We start from the raw sequence: 18,198 nt of genomic DNA, 5'->3' as shown, positions 1-18,198 counted from the left end.
GGTCTGTAGTTAGTCTAAGGCCTAGGAACTTTATTAGCATTGACCATGAAGATTATTAGCGGGAATGTATGGGGTCTAGGGAGTGCCACAAAGAGGAGAGCAATAAAGGAAGTGCTGAGAAAAGAAAAATCTGACACAATGTTGATCCAATAGTCTAAAATTCAAGAGGTTGATAATAAATGGATTATAGGAATTTGGGAAAAAAGGAACATAAGATGGAGTTTTCCCCCTTGGCATAATCACAGTCTAGAAGGAGGTAGCAATGTAGTGTACTAAGTCTAAGGAACTGGTGGAAAAATTCTTTGTCTCAGTAAAGTTGAGGAATGTACATGATGGATTTGAATGGGTGCTTACAAATGTCTATGGGCCAAATTCATATAGAGAGATAAAGTTGTCATGGGAGGAATTGGCAGATATTAGAGGGCTTTGGGAGGGGCCCTGGTGCATAGGGGGTGATCTTGACATAATTAGATATCTGAAAGAAACAAACGAGGTAGAGGAAGGGTCACTACTACAAGTATGAGGAAATTCAATGAATTCATAGAGGATTTTTAACTGAAAGACTTCCCTCTCGGGAATCATAGGTTTACTTGGTCAAACCTTCAGGCTAATCCAATATGCCCTAAGCTTGATAGATTTTTCATTTCTATAGATTGGGAAGAGCATTGGACAAATTTGTTGGGAAGAACTTGGCCTAGAGTCACCTTGAATCATTAGCCAATTTGCTTATTTTAGAAGAGATTTGATAGAGGCCCATCCCCCTTTAGGCTTGAAAACATGTGGCTTACCCACACCGATTTCAAAGCCAAAGTTAAAGAGTGGTGGGATTTTCCAATTCAGCCACCTATTTAGGAGGGCCAAAAGTTCATAAAAAAATTGCAGTTGCTCAAAGAAAGAATAAAAGAGTGGAACAAATTGACCTTTGGGAGACCAGAGGAAAAGAAAGCTAGTTTGTTTTCTTAGATTGAGGAGATTGATAAAAAGGAGATGGAGGGGCCCCTATCAGATAGTGACAGAGATTTGTGGTGGTCTATGAAGAAGGAACTGGAGGTTACTCTTCTCAGAGAGGAAATTTGTTGGAAATAGAAGTCCAGGGAGAAATGGATCAAGGAAGGTGATGGTAATACAAGATTTTTTCATTCCATTGCAAATGGCAGAAGGAAGAAAAGCCTAATTACTTCCTTAAGCTTGGGGGAGATTGAGATTACTTATCACACTAAGATAGCCAGGACCTTTGCAGATCACTTTAGGTCAATCTTTCGTAGACCACTTAACGAGAGTTGGTCAATTAAAGGTCTTGATTGGGAGACTCTGGGAATAATCAAGTAGAGATCCTAGAGAAAAGGTTTAAAAAGGAGGAAATCAAGGAAACAATTTTTTCAATGGATAGATCTAAAGCTCCAAGGCTCAACGGCTTTACAATGCCTTTCTTCTAGGATTGTTGGGAGATAATCAGAGACGATTTGATCAATCTTTAGGGAATTCCATAGGAGGGGAAAAATTAGCCCGGGAATGAACTCAACTTTTATACCTTTGGTTCTCAAGAAAGTTGGTGCTACCCATTCCAAGGATTTTCGTCCCGTCAGCTTGGTTACAAGCATATATAAGATAACTACTAAGGTTCTATCCCTTAGAGTCAAGAAGGTTCTTCCCTCACTCATACCTCAGTTTCAAGGGGCTTTTATTCAAGATAGGCAAATCGTAGATCAGATCCTAATTGCCAATGAGTGTATCGAGGCCCAGAAAAGACTAAGAAAGAAAGGAATTCTGAAATTAGATGTGGAGAAAGCTTATGATCTCATGGACTGGGAGTTTTTAATAAAAAATCATGAGAAGTTGTGGTTTTGGAGAGCTTTGGTGCAAATGGATTAAAGGGTGTTTGCAGTCTACTCATTATTCAATTTTTTTCAATGGGTTAATGGTAGATTTCTTTGAAGGAATTAGAGGCCTTAGACAAGGTGATCCATTGTCTCCCTTCCTTTTTACCTTGGTAGCCTAGGTGCTTAGCAAGTTGAGCACAAGAGCTAATAACATGCAGCTGTTTAAGGGCTAGTCAATTGGAAGGGGTAGAATTTAGGTAACTCACTACTGGCGTGAAAATTTTAATAAATTTTCATGCAACATAATTCACTCAATCAAGTGATTGAATTTTTATTATTCTGGATAAGGCCCATTCAGGGAATCATATGGATTGTTCCCCTTAATTACATCTCCACAAGAAAGTAAAGAACACCTTTTGGTTCTGACTTAGAGAAATGAACGCATAAAACAAAAGAAAGAGCAATAGAGTACTTAAAAAAACTTTTCATTTGCACTTCTTTTACATCAAGTGACAAGAATGAGAAGAGAAAAAAAAAAGAAAATACAATTGAGAAACTCTACAACAATACATTTCTCTCTTTCTTTTCTTTTTGATACAAAGAAGATTTCCTTCTCACTCCTTTTTTTCACAATAAGTTGTAGTCTATAAGATGAAATTCTGACTCTAAACAGCCATAATCCTTTGGATTTTGCATACAAGAAGGGAACCGTAGTCAATCAAACTAAATATTTGATTGTAGACGGTTTTTATCCCTCAGTTCTTCATTTTCATTTGAAGGGAACCATAATCAGTCCTTGAGAATTAGACTGTAGATGGTTTAATCCCTAACTTTGTCTTGAAAGAGGGACCATAATCAACCAAGTAGAAGCACTTGGTCATAGATGGTTTATTTCCCTCCATTTCCTTTTTCAAATGTAAAAATAAAAGAGAGAGGAAGAAAGACACATGACAGAAGACATATAATAGGAAGTATTCATGGAGAGGACCTTCCTTTTCCTACCTATATTAGTGAGACTTCTTTTCTTTCCTTGTCTTCCCTTGATCATTTCTCTTTTCTTCTCTCTATATCTTGATTGTTCTTAAGAATCTCTTGAGATACAATTTTCTTATAGGAGTCTAGCTTCCCCTTAAGGAGCTTAAATAGGGAATGAGGTAGTTATGTAACTACCTCCTCCCCATAGGTGAAGGACACCTGTCCCTTCTACTTAAAGAAAGGGAACTCCCGTACAAGACATTTTTTTATAGTTTTGATGATTTGACTAGCAGACTAGCCAACCCACTTATTTGGGTTATGTATTAGTTAAATATTATTTGGATTAAAAAAATGCCTTCAACACTCACCTACAATTTGTAGATGATATTCTAGTTTTCTGTGAGGACAATAGGACTGGAGTGGAAAACTTGAAGTTGGTAGTGAATCTCTTTGAAAGGGTCTCTAACCTAAGGATTAATTGGAATAAAAGTGTTGTAGTTGGAGTTAATGTGCATGAAGATTTGTTGGGGGAGATGGCAAGTTTTTTAGGCAATGAGAAAGGTAATTGATCGGTCAAGTACTTAGGGCTCACTCTTGGTGACAACTCCAGATCTCTGAATTTTTGGAACCCAATGGTGAAAAGGTTTGAGAAGAGGCGTGCTGGTTGGAAGACGGATTATGTATCATTAGGAGGGAGGATAACTTTGATCAAGTCTACTTTAGTGGACCTTCCTATCTATTTTATGTCGCTTTTAGGATACCTCAGGTTATTGTGAGAAAGTTGGAAAAGATGATGAGAGATTTTTGGTGGAAACCCGGGAAAGGAAAATATCGTGAGAGACTTTTAGGATGCCTCAGGTTATTTTATGTCACTTTTTGGTTCTTTTTCTCTTGATTGAATTGTAGTTCAGCCCCATATAAGGTTTCAAGTATTCGGAGCTTGGGTTTTGAGGAGTCAACCCATTTTTGGCACCTTCCAATCCCTCTATAGTTGCATGTCCGTGCAGGAGGCCAGCTTGTTGCCATTGTTACTGTAGCGGAACTATTGCAGGAGGAGTTTTACTTCAGGTTCAGGTCTGAAATCCCTAAACATCCAACTTGTTTGTTGTTTTCAGCTTGGTATTTCTTGTGTTTATTGTTGTATACTTGAGGTACTACATGTAATTTGTCTTTCAGTCCACATCATTCTCCCTAGAGTGAGTACCTTCTATTAGGAAGTGTTTCATGGTTGCATTAATACTTGTGATAAGCTTCAAAGAAAAAGGCCAAGTTGGTGCTTGTCCCCCAACTAGTGCAACTTGTGCAAGGCTAACGGTGAGACTGCTTTTCACCTTTTAATCTCCTGTCACTTTGTTAGCTTTATCTGGGAGTGGTTTGCCTCACTTTTTGGTTGCAAGTGGCTCTTTCCTGTTAGCTTGGAAGGGCTATTTTCCTCTTTTATTTGTAGGTGCGCTACTAAAAGAGGTAGACTGATGTGGAAAATTGGAAATGTACAAGGGCAGATATTGTTTGGACAGTCTAGGAGGAAAGAAACTCTAGAATTTTTGGGAAAAAGGAAAGAACTAAGGAAGCATTGATTGAGGTCACCCTTCGAGTGGCTCATTTGGCTAAGACCTTGAGCTTGTTCTCAGATTTTCAGATTGATGAATTTTTCAGAGCCTGGGGGATTATAGTTGCTTCATCCTCTAAGACAAGTTGTATCAGTGGTTTGGTCTCCTCTGCCCCATGGCTGGTTCAAATTGAACTTTGATGGGAGCAATGTGGGCAATCCAGGCCCTACAAGCACTGGAGGAGCTATCAGGGATGAGGAAGGCAATATTTGTGCCTTATTCTTGGGTCCAGTTGGGTATACTGATGTGGCTTCTACAGAATTCTTAGCTATTGTTTTGGGGCTTGAGAAGGCTAAGGAATTGGGTCTGGAAAGACTAATTATTGAAGGTGACTCCAAAACAGTTGTGGACTGGTTAAGATAAGGGGAAGGAGTCAATTGGAACCAAAGGAATGGCCTTAGAAGATTTAAAAGGCTTTCCAAGGAAATGCTGATTCAAAATAATCAGGTTAGAAGATTGGCCAACAGTTTGGTAGATAGTCTGGCCAAACAAGGGGTACAAAGACAGTTAATGTTTTGGGCCTACATGTAATTTTTTGGGGGTTTGGACATTCAGTGTCCTCTTTGTTTCCCTCACACCTTTTGGTTGTACTATTTTTCTAATTCTAATGAAATTGATTTCCTGAGTTATTGATTAAAAAAGGGTTAAAAGGGTTTAAAAATACTTAAAGCTTAGACTTGGAGAAATTGAAGCTATAGGTTCAATACTTCTTGAGCAGTCCATATTTAATGGGTCAATACTTGTATGTTTGCTTGATTTTGGTGTTAGTAGATAGGTTATTTTGTTATTTATAAAATACCAAGATTTGACAAATCTTATGTTAAAACTCATCGCCATTTTACTTGTAGGATGTTAGTTATGAGAACTTGTCATCATCATTTAAGCATTGTCCCAACTATATGGGGTTGGCAACATGAATCCCATTTTGTATGTGTTTGGAATCGTGGATGTTTATTGATTAAACATTTTGTACTTGATTTGTTTGGAAAACTGAGAAAAGCAATGATGAACCCATTTATAGACACTTAGGTGCCATGGTGCCACATCAGCAAAGCAGTGAATAAACACCTACCCGTTGGGGGAAGCACTAAAAAGAAGCTTCCCCCAATGGTAGGCGCGCACATAAACAGAAGTCTACTTTTGCAAGTCCTTATGCGTACAGATTCACATAATGGGGGAAGTAGAAATCACTGATTGCAATTTTAGATGAATTCCTTGTGAAGAGAAAGAAGAAGAAGATGAAGAGTTTCAACAGTAGAGAGAAGAGAGGAGAAGACAAGGAGTAAGATGTCAACCAGAATTGAAATTAGTTTTGGCCTCCAACCCCTCTTTGTATTATATACTCAAATTAAAAGAATAGGAAATTACAAGAATGCCCTTAGTAGGGCGGCTACTTAAGTAGCTGAACAGTCACAACTTAAAAAACATAAACTAATGGACCTAAAGCCCAATAACTTCCTAACTTAACAACTTAAAAATATAAGATAAATAATTGGGCCGAATAACTAGAAATTGGCCCAACTCAACACTCCCCCTCAAGTTGGGAGTAAATGTCACACATTCCCAACTTGCATAGGTCATGCTCCAGCTTGTTCATTTCAACACCTTTTGTGAGAACATTAGCAAGTTGCAAATCAGAAGCAATGTATGGGAGACGAACTTCCCCAGAAGTCACCATTTCTCTGATGAAATGTCTATCCACTTCAATGTGCTTTGTCCGGTCATGCTGAACTGGGTTATAGGCAATGTTAATTGCTGCCTGATTACATACAACATCATAGGTTCTTCTGCCTTTACACCGATCTCTCTTAACAAGGAACAGATCCAGAGAAGTTTTGAAACTCCATGTGCCATGGCCCTGTATTCAGCTTCTACACTTGATCTTGTCGCCACTGTCTGTTTCTTACTTTTCCACGAGACTAGGTTATCCCCAACAAGGGTGTAGACTCCTGAATTATATCTCTTGTCATCAAAGCATACTGCCCAATCAACATCTGTATAAACCTCTAGTTTCAATTGTCCATGATCAGCAAATAGTATGCCTTTGCCTGGGTGTCCCTTCAGATAAGCAATAATCCTGTCAACAACCTCACAATGCTGGACTCGTAGGGCATGCATGTATTGGCTGGCTCATCACACTCACTACATAGGAGATGTCTAGTCTTGTCATACGCAAATACAGCAGCCGCCCCACAAGTCTCTGATATCTCCCAATGTCCTTTACCAGTTCACCTTCTGATGCATTAATTTTGTGATTCTAATCAATAGGAATGTTGACTGCCTTTGTTCCAAGCTTCCTTGTTTCTTGTAGAAGATCCAAAACATACTTCATCTAAGAAATAAAGATTCCATGTTTTGATCTTGCAACTTCAATGTCCAAGAAGTACTTAAGCTCTCCAAGATCCTTAATTTCAAATTCCCTGTGGAGATTCTTCTTCAAACTGTCAATCTCACTTAGGTCATTTCCTATGACAACAATATCATCCACATAAACAATTAGAATTGACACCAAGGATCCCCTTCGCTTCACAAATAAGGTATGGTCAGATTGAGTTTGAGTGTAGCCAAAAGCAACCAAGGCCTTCTTGAACCTGTCAAACCATGCTCTAGGAGACTGCTTTAAACCATAAAGTGACTTCTTAAGTCTGCATACCTTCCCCTTTTCAGCATCATTGTAGAAACCAGCAGGAAGATCCATATACACTTCCTCTTGTAGATCTCCATTTAGAAAAGCATTTTTCACATCAAGTTGAAAAAGGGGCCAAGAGTATGTGGCAGCAAGAGAAAGAAGTATCAAAACAGAAGTCATCTTTGCAACTGGTGCAAAGGTCTCTAAGTAATCAATGCCATAGGTCTATGTGTACCCTTTTGCAACAAGTTTGGCCTTATACCTTTCTATACTTCCATTTGCCTTATATTTGACTGTGTAAACCCATCTGCATCCAACAATCTTCTTGCCCTCTGGTAGATCCACAATCTCCCATGTCTGATTCTTAATTAAAGCTTCCATCTCTTCCTGCATAGTTGTCTTCCACTCGGGTTTGGAGAGAGCCTCATTGACACCCTTGGGTATAGACACTGAGTCAAGAGAGGAAAGGAAAGCACAGTAGGAAGGAGAAAGTCTACTGTAGGATAGATACTGTGAAATACAATGAGCAATACACTTTCTCTTCCCTTTTCTGAGAGCAATAGGAAGGTACAGGTTATCTGTAATGGAATTAGTAAAATCAATGGGAACTGAAACAGTAGAGGGATCAAGAGGAATACCTGAATCCGTGTCAGCAGAATCTGGAGTCTCAAGGAACCAACATGAAGTGATGTGAGTTGTTCTTCTGCAGTGGAATCAACCTCCCTATAAAGTCTCTGTCGTGAGTAACACTGAGAAGCAGGACACAAAGGAGGTGGTAAGGTACGTGACATAGGAGGATCAGACATAGGAGTGGACACATGAACTAGAACTGGAAGAGGAATAGACTATTCACTCACTTCCCCAAAACACTCCCCCTGAGAAGGATTCTTCGAGAAGAAGGATGTGGACTAAAAAATTGTGACATCCATAGTAACATACCGACTCCCAGAGACTGGACCATAGCAATAGTCCTTTCTGATTTTCAGCATATCCAAGGAAGAAACACTTCTTTGCCTTCGGATCAAGCTTCGAGCAGTGAGGACCAAGAATATGTGCAAAGCAAACACACTCAAACATCCTAAGAGGAATATGGAACATCTCCCCTTCAGGAAAAATGAGACTGAATGGTGTGTTGAATCTAAGTATATGGGAGGGCACCTTATTAATCAAAAAGGCTGTTATGAGAACTGCATCACCCCAAAACCAAACTAGAACAGTAGTTGTGATCATCATGCTTTTTGCAATTTCAACAATGTGTCTATTCTTCCTCTCTGCAACACCATTCTGCTATGAACTATAGGAACATTTGCTCTAATGGACAACACCATATTCTAATAGATACGAAACAAGGTATTTTTCAAAATATTCCCTGCCATTGTCTGATTTGAACACCTTAATTCGTATCCCAAACTGTGTTAGCACCATCTGATGAAATTGTCGAACTAAGGACGGTACCTCATCTCGAGATCTCATTAAGTAAAACAAGAATATCGAGAAAAATCATCCACAAATAAGAGAAAATATCGATAGCCACCCATAGAAGTGAAGGAATGAGAGATATCCATCGTATGGACGCCCAAAGATTGCGGAATAAGGGGGCGAATTTCAAAAATTTTTCTCTCCCTTCAACTGGGAATCGCATTCCCTATTTTAGAAAATCATATTTTCAAGGATTATTCTTGAACCATGAACCAAACCAGATCTGAACCAAAAGGAGTAGGATGGAGGATGTACCTGATACGAAGAAATAATATCTCCCAATGGAGGTGTTCATGCCCAAGGAAGGATCCAAAATCTGCTCCCACTGAAAATGGCGCAGTGCAGGATGGAGCAGAATCAGCAATGTTCTTCCAAAAGAACATGACCCTTCGCAAGAATCAACTGGATGGCTTGTGAATACAGCTCCAATCAATCTTTTCCCAAAAGATTGGTATCAAGATCAGATCTTGATTTCTCCCAAGAATTGGAGATCGAACTGAAGGTAATGGCGGCGACAATAAGGAGGCGGCAAGAGAGTATTCGCAGGGTGCAGAATTCTCTTTTCTTGTGATTTCAACACTCAAGAGGATCTGAATGTGTCTGTGTCTTAGGCTGCCGCCCCCTTCTTTTGTTAACCTAAAAGATCATCTCCTAATCCAATTAGGAGCAGCTTATCCAAATATGATTTGGATAAGACCTCTCTTTAGGTGATAGGGATAAACCCTTATCTTATCTGCAGATTAGATTAGCTTTCTCCTAATCTCATTAGGAGGTTTCTAGATCTGAATCACATTCAGATCTGGACTCTATGAGTGGATAGGATCAAGACCCTATCCTATCTGCTAATTTATCTCAGAATTCGCCCCATAATTAACTAATTAAATAGGCCAGTTCGAAATGGGCTTTAGGCCCATTAAGCTTATGTACTCACTTAACCTTCCTAACTGCTGCCCAATTGGGCTTCCTTGTATGGCATGGGACCCAAACATTGATCTACACATCAGCCACATGGGTTCGGCCCAGCCTTTGTTACAAGGCCTGGCCAAATACACTGTTATGGACAGTGCACCCCCTGAAACCCATCTTATGAGCTCTATGGACCCAACACTTACCCTAAGTGGTCCCTGGGCCAAGCCACCTTATAACACCCAGGGACTGTGGGCAGATGCAAGATTAACCCATCAGGTATTATCCTCAATGGTCTTACACTTAACCTCTCAGCCCATAATGATCATACACTGCCCGACAAGAGAGGACCTCTCCCTCGGCTGCAAGGAACAGTGTTGCACTCTCTACTTATATGGATCCTGGGAATTAAAACCCTTTTGCAAATCATTTCAAAACCATAGCACATATATATATAAATATATTTTGCAAAAACAAATCTCAACGGTTGAAATCGGCTATCGGCAGTCTTGGTTTCCATCAGTGAGAGTGCATCCCCGATCATTACCTTTGTCCGACAAAGGGGTTGATCCTGTCACTATGATCACCCACTCAGATGAATTCTCAGACTGTCCCAACATATCCAAGTTTTGACCCCCGCTAAGGATCTCACTGATTGGTATATCAAAGACAGCCAAATCCGACAACTAGTGCAGTATCATAATTGAGTCTAGGGGTTGGGTGTAACTTTCCAGTTTTGCCCATCAGTCTCCAAAGTCCAAGGCAATACTGAAAATCTGGTCCAGTTCAAAGATTCAATTAATCCTACACTGTATGTGCCTAGGGTCTCACCCTGGCAGCTGAGACAGGCCACCCCAACCGACTTGGTGGCACCACAGTGTCAGCTTTGTCAAAATAGATCTCCCCAGACCGACCCACTGGCTGTGAACATTCTAAACTAACACGAGTTTCATTAAGTGTCCAGTTTAAGGGTATTATATAGAAACATACCAAGGGAACATGAATCAAATATGCACTTTTATTCATTTACAATAAACTCATAAAGTACATCATTCTGATTGAAGCTAAGGGCATACAAAACTGTCTAACAAGAAGGAACATGATATGGTCCCCACATATTAGAATGAATAACATCAAAAGGAGATGGACATCTTTTATTACTAGGTTTAAAGGAATGTCTACAATGTTTTCCAAGTTGACAACCTTCACACTCCAGACTGGACAAATTAACGGATTCAAAAAACTTTGGAAATAAGAAACTCAAAGAAGAAAAAGACAAATGGCCCAAACGATTATGCCAAAGCATAATCTGGCTCACAAACCCCGACTCACTATCCCTGTTGACATGATGACCCTGATGATGTGGAAGCACATCCAGGAGGTAGATTCAATTCACTTCACGACCAATCCTAATCGTCTTCTTTGAATCCAGATTCTGTAAGACACAATGACCAGGAGAAAAAATTACTAAGCAATTCAGGTTCTTAGTCAAACTACTAATAGATAACAGGTTAGCACTCAATCTAAGAACATGAAGGACAGAGGGAAGGGAAATTGAATCATTAATCTTGACAGACCCCTTCCTAGCAATGGGAACATGAGATCCATCAACTATGGAAACTTTGTCTCTACTAGAACAAAGCTAGTAAAAAGAAAAAGTAGTGGAACTATGGGTCATGTGCTCTGAGGCTCTAGAATCTATAATCCAAGGAGGTCCCTCCTTTACCTGTAGTAGAAACATAATTTGCAGTGGCATGTGAACTACTTGTGTGAGCAAAAGAAATAGTGTGCTCCACCAGAACCACCTGTACCTAGTTGTCCACATATTGAATTAGAACTGACTGTATCCCGCTGATTCAAGAACTGCCCATATCTCTCAAGTTCGGCCCTCACTGCAACAGCTGTAACAGACTCCAGAATAGCTGTAGTAGGAGGGGCCGGTATGTCACCAGTGACTGCATGTGAGCATTTCTTTTCTTGTTTTTAATTCTATTTGATACAAGATGAGGATGAAGCTTCTAGCAGGTATCATTTTTGTCTTCCTTCTTGATTTCACTACCACCCCGGTCTCCACCTTGGTTAGGTTTCACAGTGCTAACCATGGCTGATTGATCAAAACTAGAAATTTTCATCATCACATTTCTCCTGCTCTCTTCCCCTAATACAAAGGCATATGCCTGGGAGAGAGTAACACAGCCCCTGGAAATAATATGTTGTCTTGCAATATCATACTCGGGATTAAGGCCAACAAGAAATTCAAAAACCCTATACTTCTTTAGGAGCTTTTGGTAGGCAGCTACATCCTTAGTGGTTTTCCAAACAATTGTCTCCAGATGGTCAATCTCCTGCCATAGGGTTTTAAGGGCTGAAAAGTAAACAGCAATAGGTCTATCTCCCTGCCTTGTAGCAATAATCTGATTCCTCAACTAGTAAGTCCTAGCAACATTCTCACTCTGTGAGTAGGTTTCTACAACCCCATCCCATATTTCCTTAGTTGCATTTGCCCACAAAAAATTCTTACTTATATAAGGTAGCATCGAATTACACAACCAAGTCATCACCATATAATTTTCTTGTACCCACCAGGAGCTGTTAGTTTCGGGTTTCACTTCCTCACCAGTGATATACCCTAACTTCCTAAGAGCACCAATGGCCACCTTTGCAGATTGTGACCATTGAACCATCCAACTTAACTGTAGTAATGGTCCTATCCTCGAAAAGGTCTCCAACACCTCCTTCCACTGGTCCCATTTCACTCCCGGGTTTGTTTTCAACTCCGTTACCCTCCATAATTCTCAAAAAGGGGTTAGAAGGTTACTGTAAGATGAAAGAATATCAAATAAATCACTTATGGTACCACTAACACCCTTATGGTGCCCTTGATGATCCTCCCACAAAAGATTCATTTTCTGTGGAATGGGAGAAAAAAGAGAAGAGGTAGCCGCTCTCTCCAGAGACCTCCAAAACAAGAAGGACTTGAACCACACCCTTCAGAAAACTCCAAGGAACCCTAAAAAATTAGGGCGCCACTTCCTAGGTCAAAATTGAAGAGTTCAACAAAAACAAGACTCTCCCCCTTTCTCCAATTTTTATTGAATTTGATGGAAAACCCTAGACCAGCTACAGGGCAAAACAAATCCACCAAAAAATCAAAAAATTAGGCTTACTTGAGATCTTCGATCAACCTCTCAAATCACCATGCAGTCAGCCGATATAGGGCTGCATGATAGAACAGCTCAAGGAACCTTTAGCCTGCTCTGATACCAAATAGAAATCAATTATTGCAGTTTTAGATGAATTCCTTGTGAAGAGAAAGAAGAAGATTAAGAATTTCAACAGTAGAGAGAAGAGAGGAGAAGAAAAGGAGTGGGATGTCAACCAGAATTGAAATTAGTTCTGGCCACCAACCCCTCTTTGTATTATATACTCAAATTAAAGAATAAGAGATTACAAGAATGCCCTTAGTAGGGCGGCTACTTAAGTAGTTGAACAGTCGCAACTTAAAAAACATAAACTAATGGGCCTAAAGCCCAATAACTTCCTAACTTAACAACTTAAAAATAAAAGATAAATAACTGGGCCCAATAACTAGAAATCGGCCCAACTCAACAGGGGAAATGCTAAAGTGGCGCCTATGTGGCAACGTTTATTCAATAAACGCCCATGGTTCCAAACACACGCTTTGTCATTTTATTCTGTTCAATGCTACATCCATTTTTAAATTTTGAGCCCCTAATGAGAGTCCATTCACAAAATGAAGGAATAGATATATCAAGCCTTATATAATACCCTCCCTATTGGCAAAAGATTTTCTCCTCTAGCCATTAAGGAAGGAATCGGTTGTGGTCCAAAGAAATGGCCTGACTACAAACATGGGCTACCAGACATTGGAACACACTATTGGCCTCTCTAGGAATGTAACCAAAAGAGACCTCTATCATCCTACTTGCCAACTCTGGGTTATCAACTACAATGAGATGCTATTTCATTTTGGTCTACCCTGGCTCTTTTTGCCTATTCAATTAATCAACTGGTGACAGAGAACTAGTTTTTCTATTTTTCGGAATTGTCATTGATTAACTTAATTGTAATACGACTAATAGTGGATTGTTATTGTATTATCTAAGTTTCTTTATGGGCTACATATGAATTCATCTCATTTTGATGCAATCAGAAGCTATCTTTGGATAGCTTTGAAGTTTATATTAGAGTTTGTAAATTTTGAACCATTATAGTAAGTTTATGAATTGATCTTTGTAGTTGAATTTTAAGAAGACAATATATAAAATAGAAGTTTTGAAGCTTGTGGATCTTGTATAGTGTTGAGAGCTAAAGTTCTAGGAGCTTTTTTTTTCTGTCCCCCCAATTGCTAACATGAAGCAAAGAGATTATTTTATAAAATACGAGAAAGTAATGCCCAAGAAAACCATCCAATTAAATAGAAAATCTCTAAATCCTCTTTCTTGAAAATATAGGTAACCACTTGTCTCTCCTTCTGAAAAAATTGAAATCATTCTAAGTAAAAACATAACAGACAGACAAGTGGTTACCTATATTTTCAAGAAAGAGGATTTAGAGAGTGGTTCTTTCCATTCTCAATAAAAGGTGGGAGTAGTTGAAGTAAGGGTGCAAGTTAAAAAGTATGAACGAGCATGTGAAAGTTTCTTTTTGACTAAAATACCCTATTTTTGAATTTGGTTCTTCTCTTGGTATATGAGGGTAGAAAATATAATCTGAATTACTATTTTTCACTACATCCAATTCCCTCTTATTAAGTATATATTTAAGGTATTAACTCACCAATAAATTCTACTAATAAGATCTATGTTCAATACCTTAAACAGTATATAAAACTCGTGTTTTTTTTAACTGGCCCAAAAAAGTTTTTTCATCTAGGTGGTGGGTATATAATCCATTTAGATCAAATGGATAAATCCATACTACCATAGTTAAATAATAAATTTGAAAATAGTAATAAATACAAAAAAATATAGAAAAACCTACAGTACCATTAAAAATATGAATAATCTTCATGAACTTTATTATTGACTAAAATACTCCTATTTTTGAATTTGGTGCCTCTCTAATTGTGGAGATAGAAAGTGTAATTTGAATTTCTAATTTTCAACTCATTCAATAAATTAAATAAATGCCGCTAATTAGATCCAAATCCAATACACTTAATAATATAAAACTTATGTTTCTAAAAATAGCCCAAAAAAGTTCTTTTGTCCATGTAGCGGGCAAGAAATTCAACCATTTAAGTTAAATGAGTCAGCCCATGATAGTTAAGTAATAATTTTTTTAAAATAAAAATTTAGAAAATTATAGAAAAAATTTGGGCATATCTCTAATATTTTATATTAATTATATAAAATAAAAAAGAAATGTGAAAAACAATAATTTTTTATTGATGATGGAAATAAAATACAAATTTAATCGACCCAAAAATGAAATTATTATCCTGTTTGGTGGCAGATCAACAATTCTATCTTTTGGGTCAAATGTGTCAACCCTTGATGTCATAATTAAATAATAAAATTTTAAAAAGATAAAAACCCAAAAAAATATTGAACATCCTCTTAAAAAACTAGAAAAAAAAAGAACATCACTAAACATATTCATCAAAGAAACATCCTGCTTAAGATATAGCGTTCCATATGCAAAGACCTTGGGAAGGACTATTAATGGAGATCCCAAGCAGCCCCAAGTTTCACTATAGAAGTTAGCACTACTGTTGGCTAGATTAGTTATATAGTTTGTTAGTTTATTACCTTCTTGTTTTCTTAGTTAACTTTCCTTTTAATTTTTCACAGTACAAGTAATTTTGTCATTCCATATTGTGTTAAGAGCTCAGCAAGGAAAACTTGTTCATTGAATTTTACTGTTACATTCCCTTTGAGTGGTTTTTAGATAAGTTCATATCTTTCAATTCACTTAATAAATAGTAGGGCTGTTCAGAAGATGTTGTAAACCAACCAAACCAGACCAACTTGACCCGAGATGGTCGGTCTTAGTTTAAAAAATGGCAAAACCCGATGTCCTGATTCGGTTGCGGTTATGCTTTTTGTAACCCGATGTGAAACCGGCCCAAGCATACGTACACATATTTGCCTTTTGTAATTCATATATCTTATATATTTTTCATCTCCTTTACTTTTGATTGACAACCACTACCTTCTAATCATCTCCACCTATGATATAACTAACAAAAGCTAAATATAGGGACTAACACAAAAAAAGTAAAAAGTTGAGTCTATTCATAGGAGTGAAAACCAAAGAGACAGCTATAGGTATAGGTTGGACTTATATAGGGACTGACTAACACTCAACTAACCAATTGCAACTTGTCAGAAATGTAGGGAGCATATAGGTACAGTTATAGGCTACAAGCATTAATTTCGGTTTGGTTTAACTAAAGCCGATTAAACCAATGTTAAATAAAATGAAATTTAAAATCAGTTTTCTCTCTTTATCGGTTGGTTTCGGTTCGCCTCAAATTCAACCTGACTTTTTTGGTTCGGTTGACAAAATCAGGTGTAACTGAACCGAACCAACCCGTGAACAGTCCTAATAAATAGAAATGCAGTTTTTATTTATTCTTAGTCAAATAGCAGTGGCAGACCACCATGTCAGCTAGTTACTAAAATCTCATGATGATGGATGAGACTTTGAGAAATTCCTGCTGCTGGTGGTGGTGGTGCTTCTGTATTTCTTGGTGGAATGATTCTCAATCCCTGCTATTCATCTTAAACAGTCTCAACTCCGAAGTAATTCTAACCTAATTTTCTCTTCAATCTAAATCCTACTCTACTCCCAAAACCCTACTATTGAACAACTTCTATATCTAATTTTCCCTACATTAAGTACATTTATGTTATCATATATATTTGCTGTTGTGATGTTATCAAATTTTCTCATCTTTTCTTATGTTTATATTTCTTGCTTTGTATGGTCAGTGATGATATAATTATTGAAAACTTTGAGGCCTTTGCCTTGCATCATCTATGTAACTATTAAAAAAATCATGTTTTCTCCATTTAGAATTTTATTTTATATTTTTTATTACTTTTTTTTTTACATTTGAGACATATTACATGCATGTAAATTTGCCTTGGTAGCTGGTCTTGTGACTATTGTGGAAGAAATTTCTTCAAATTTACAAATGAAACATAGCCTACCACATAAAAAGGAAAACTATAAACTTGCCATTGATATTATCTCAAAGATGTTTTCCATAATGTTTACAAAGCTACGAGATGGAGATGAATGAAGTTCCTATTGGATGGTGGTAAAAAAATAAACGATAAAAGATTTGTGCTTCCAAAATAGAAACCTAGAACTACAAAATCCAAAGGAACCGAGGTTAATTGCTCTTACAGAACATCTCAATCAATTTTGCCATCAACGCAAAAATGTGCCACTTCACTTGCAATCCTAACCTAATTTACCTAAAAAACTCTAGTTCTGGCCTATATTCCTTAGCTGTCCTAAATGAATATATTTTGTATGTGTATATAATGCGTGCATACATAAATTTTCGTAAATTTAGAGTTTATAGATGGTACAAATGTGATAATAATTGAGACAACTGTTTTTTAACCAATGCATGATGAACTTGAGTGTGAAACTGGAATTTTATAGATGGCATCAATGTAAATAACAAGATGACATGGTCGTTTTTTCTACTAGTATATCTTTTATTTATGTATTCCATTGAACCATATAAAAGAGGCTGCATGTGGGCATTGACAGCTGGGGCATGGACGGATTAATGGATGACCTTAGAGAGAGAGAGAGAGGGAGAGATCCTATTGTAATGTAAGGTTGGATTAAATAAAATCCAAATATATGATTATTTCTAAAATTTAAGAATTGAAAGAAAAATGAAACATATATGATAAAAACTTATTAAATATGTAGAAAAATGACTTCAGCCCCGTTTTAATCTACATTGACCTGATAGGTACTTGTACATTATAACCGTAATATGATATAGTTAAGTTTAATTTCAATATTAATGTACACATGACAGAAAATAAAATTAAAAAGATTTTTAAGTGGGTCTTAAATAGAATAAAATAACTTACTCAATTACTCTAGTATGGATTTTAAAATAAATGATCCTTCAAAATATAAAAAATGAAAAAGTTAAAATTATGAGGTCCTGATCGAGTCATCGAGCTATAACAAATTGCATGAATAAGATGAATCTTAAGATTAATGAATCAAATAATGAGATTTAAACAAACAACAATCATAAGATTCTTTTCCATAAAAGGATTCAATTATAATTTTTGAATAAAAAACGTCCCCTTGGATTTATCAGATAATGATCAATTATATTTTATTTTATTTTTGTTTTGAAAGTACAATTGGGGCAATACAATCAATTTAGCTAAGTCTTATTCCAACAATTTGGGGATGCTACATTAATTATACTTCACCATACTATTCCACCTAATTCATATATGTTGTAAATTATATTCAAGGCCACAATGCCACATGTAGGGATGGCAACGAGTCGAGCTTTTCACGAGTTGTTCGAGCTTGGTTCGGTTTCAATCGAGGTTGAGCCCAATTCATTGGCTCGATTATTAAATGAGCCAAGCTCGAGCCTACTAGAGCTCGGCTCATGAGGCTTGCAACTTGGCTCGAATATCTATATATATATATTTGATATTTAATATATATACATATAAATTATAGAAAATAATATATATAATAAAAACATTTTTTTCTCAAAATCGAGTTCGAGCTCGAGCCTTATAGAATAGTC

At 37.3% G+C, this 18,198-nt stretch overlaps 1 long non-coding RNA gene across 6 annotated transcripts in view; it reads right to left on the bottom strand.

Moving 5' to 3' along the window:
* LOC104595108 (uncharacterized) overlaps positions 1-18,198 on the bottom strand; it is a 31,776-nt gene that overhangs the window by 11,147 nt on the left and 2,431 nt on the right. The window lies entirely within an intron of this gene.

This window comes from Nelumbo nucifera, chromosome 2, assembly GCF_055504915.1.
Source record: "Nelumbo nucifera cultivar China Antique chromosome 2, China Antique-T2T, whole genome shotgun sequence".
Taxonomy (NCBI): domain Eukaryota; kingdom Viridiplantae; phylum Streptophyta; class Magnoliopsida; order Proteales; family Nelumbonaceae; genus Nelumbo; species Nelumbo nucifera.
Note: the sequence above shows the minus strand (reverse complement) of the source record. Positions and strands in the feature narration are given on the sequence as shown.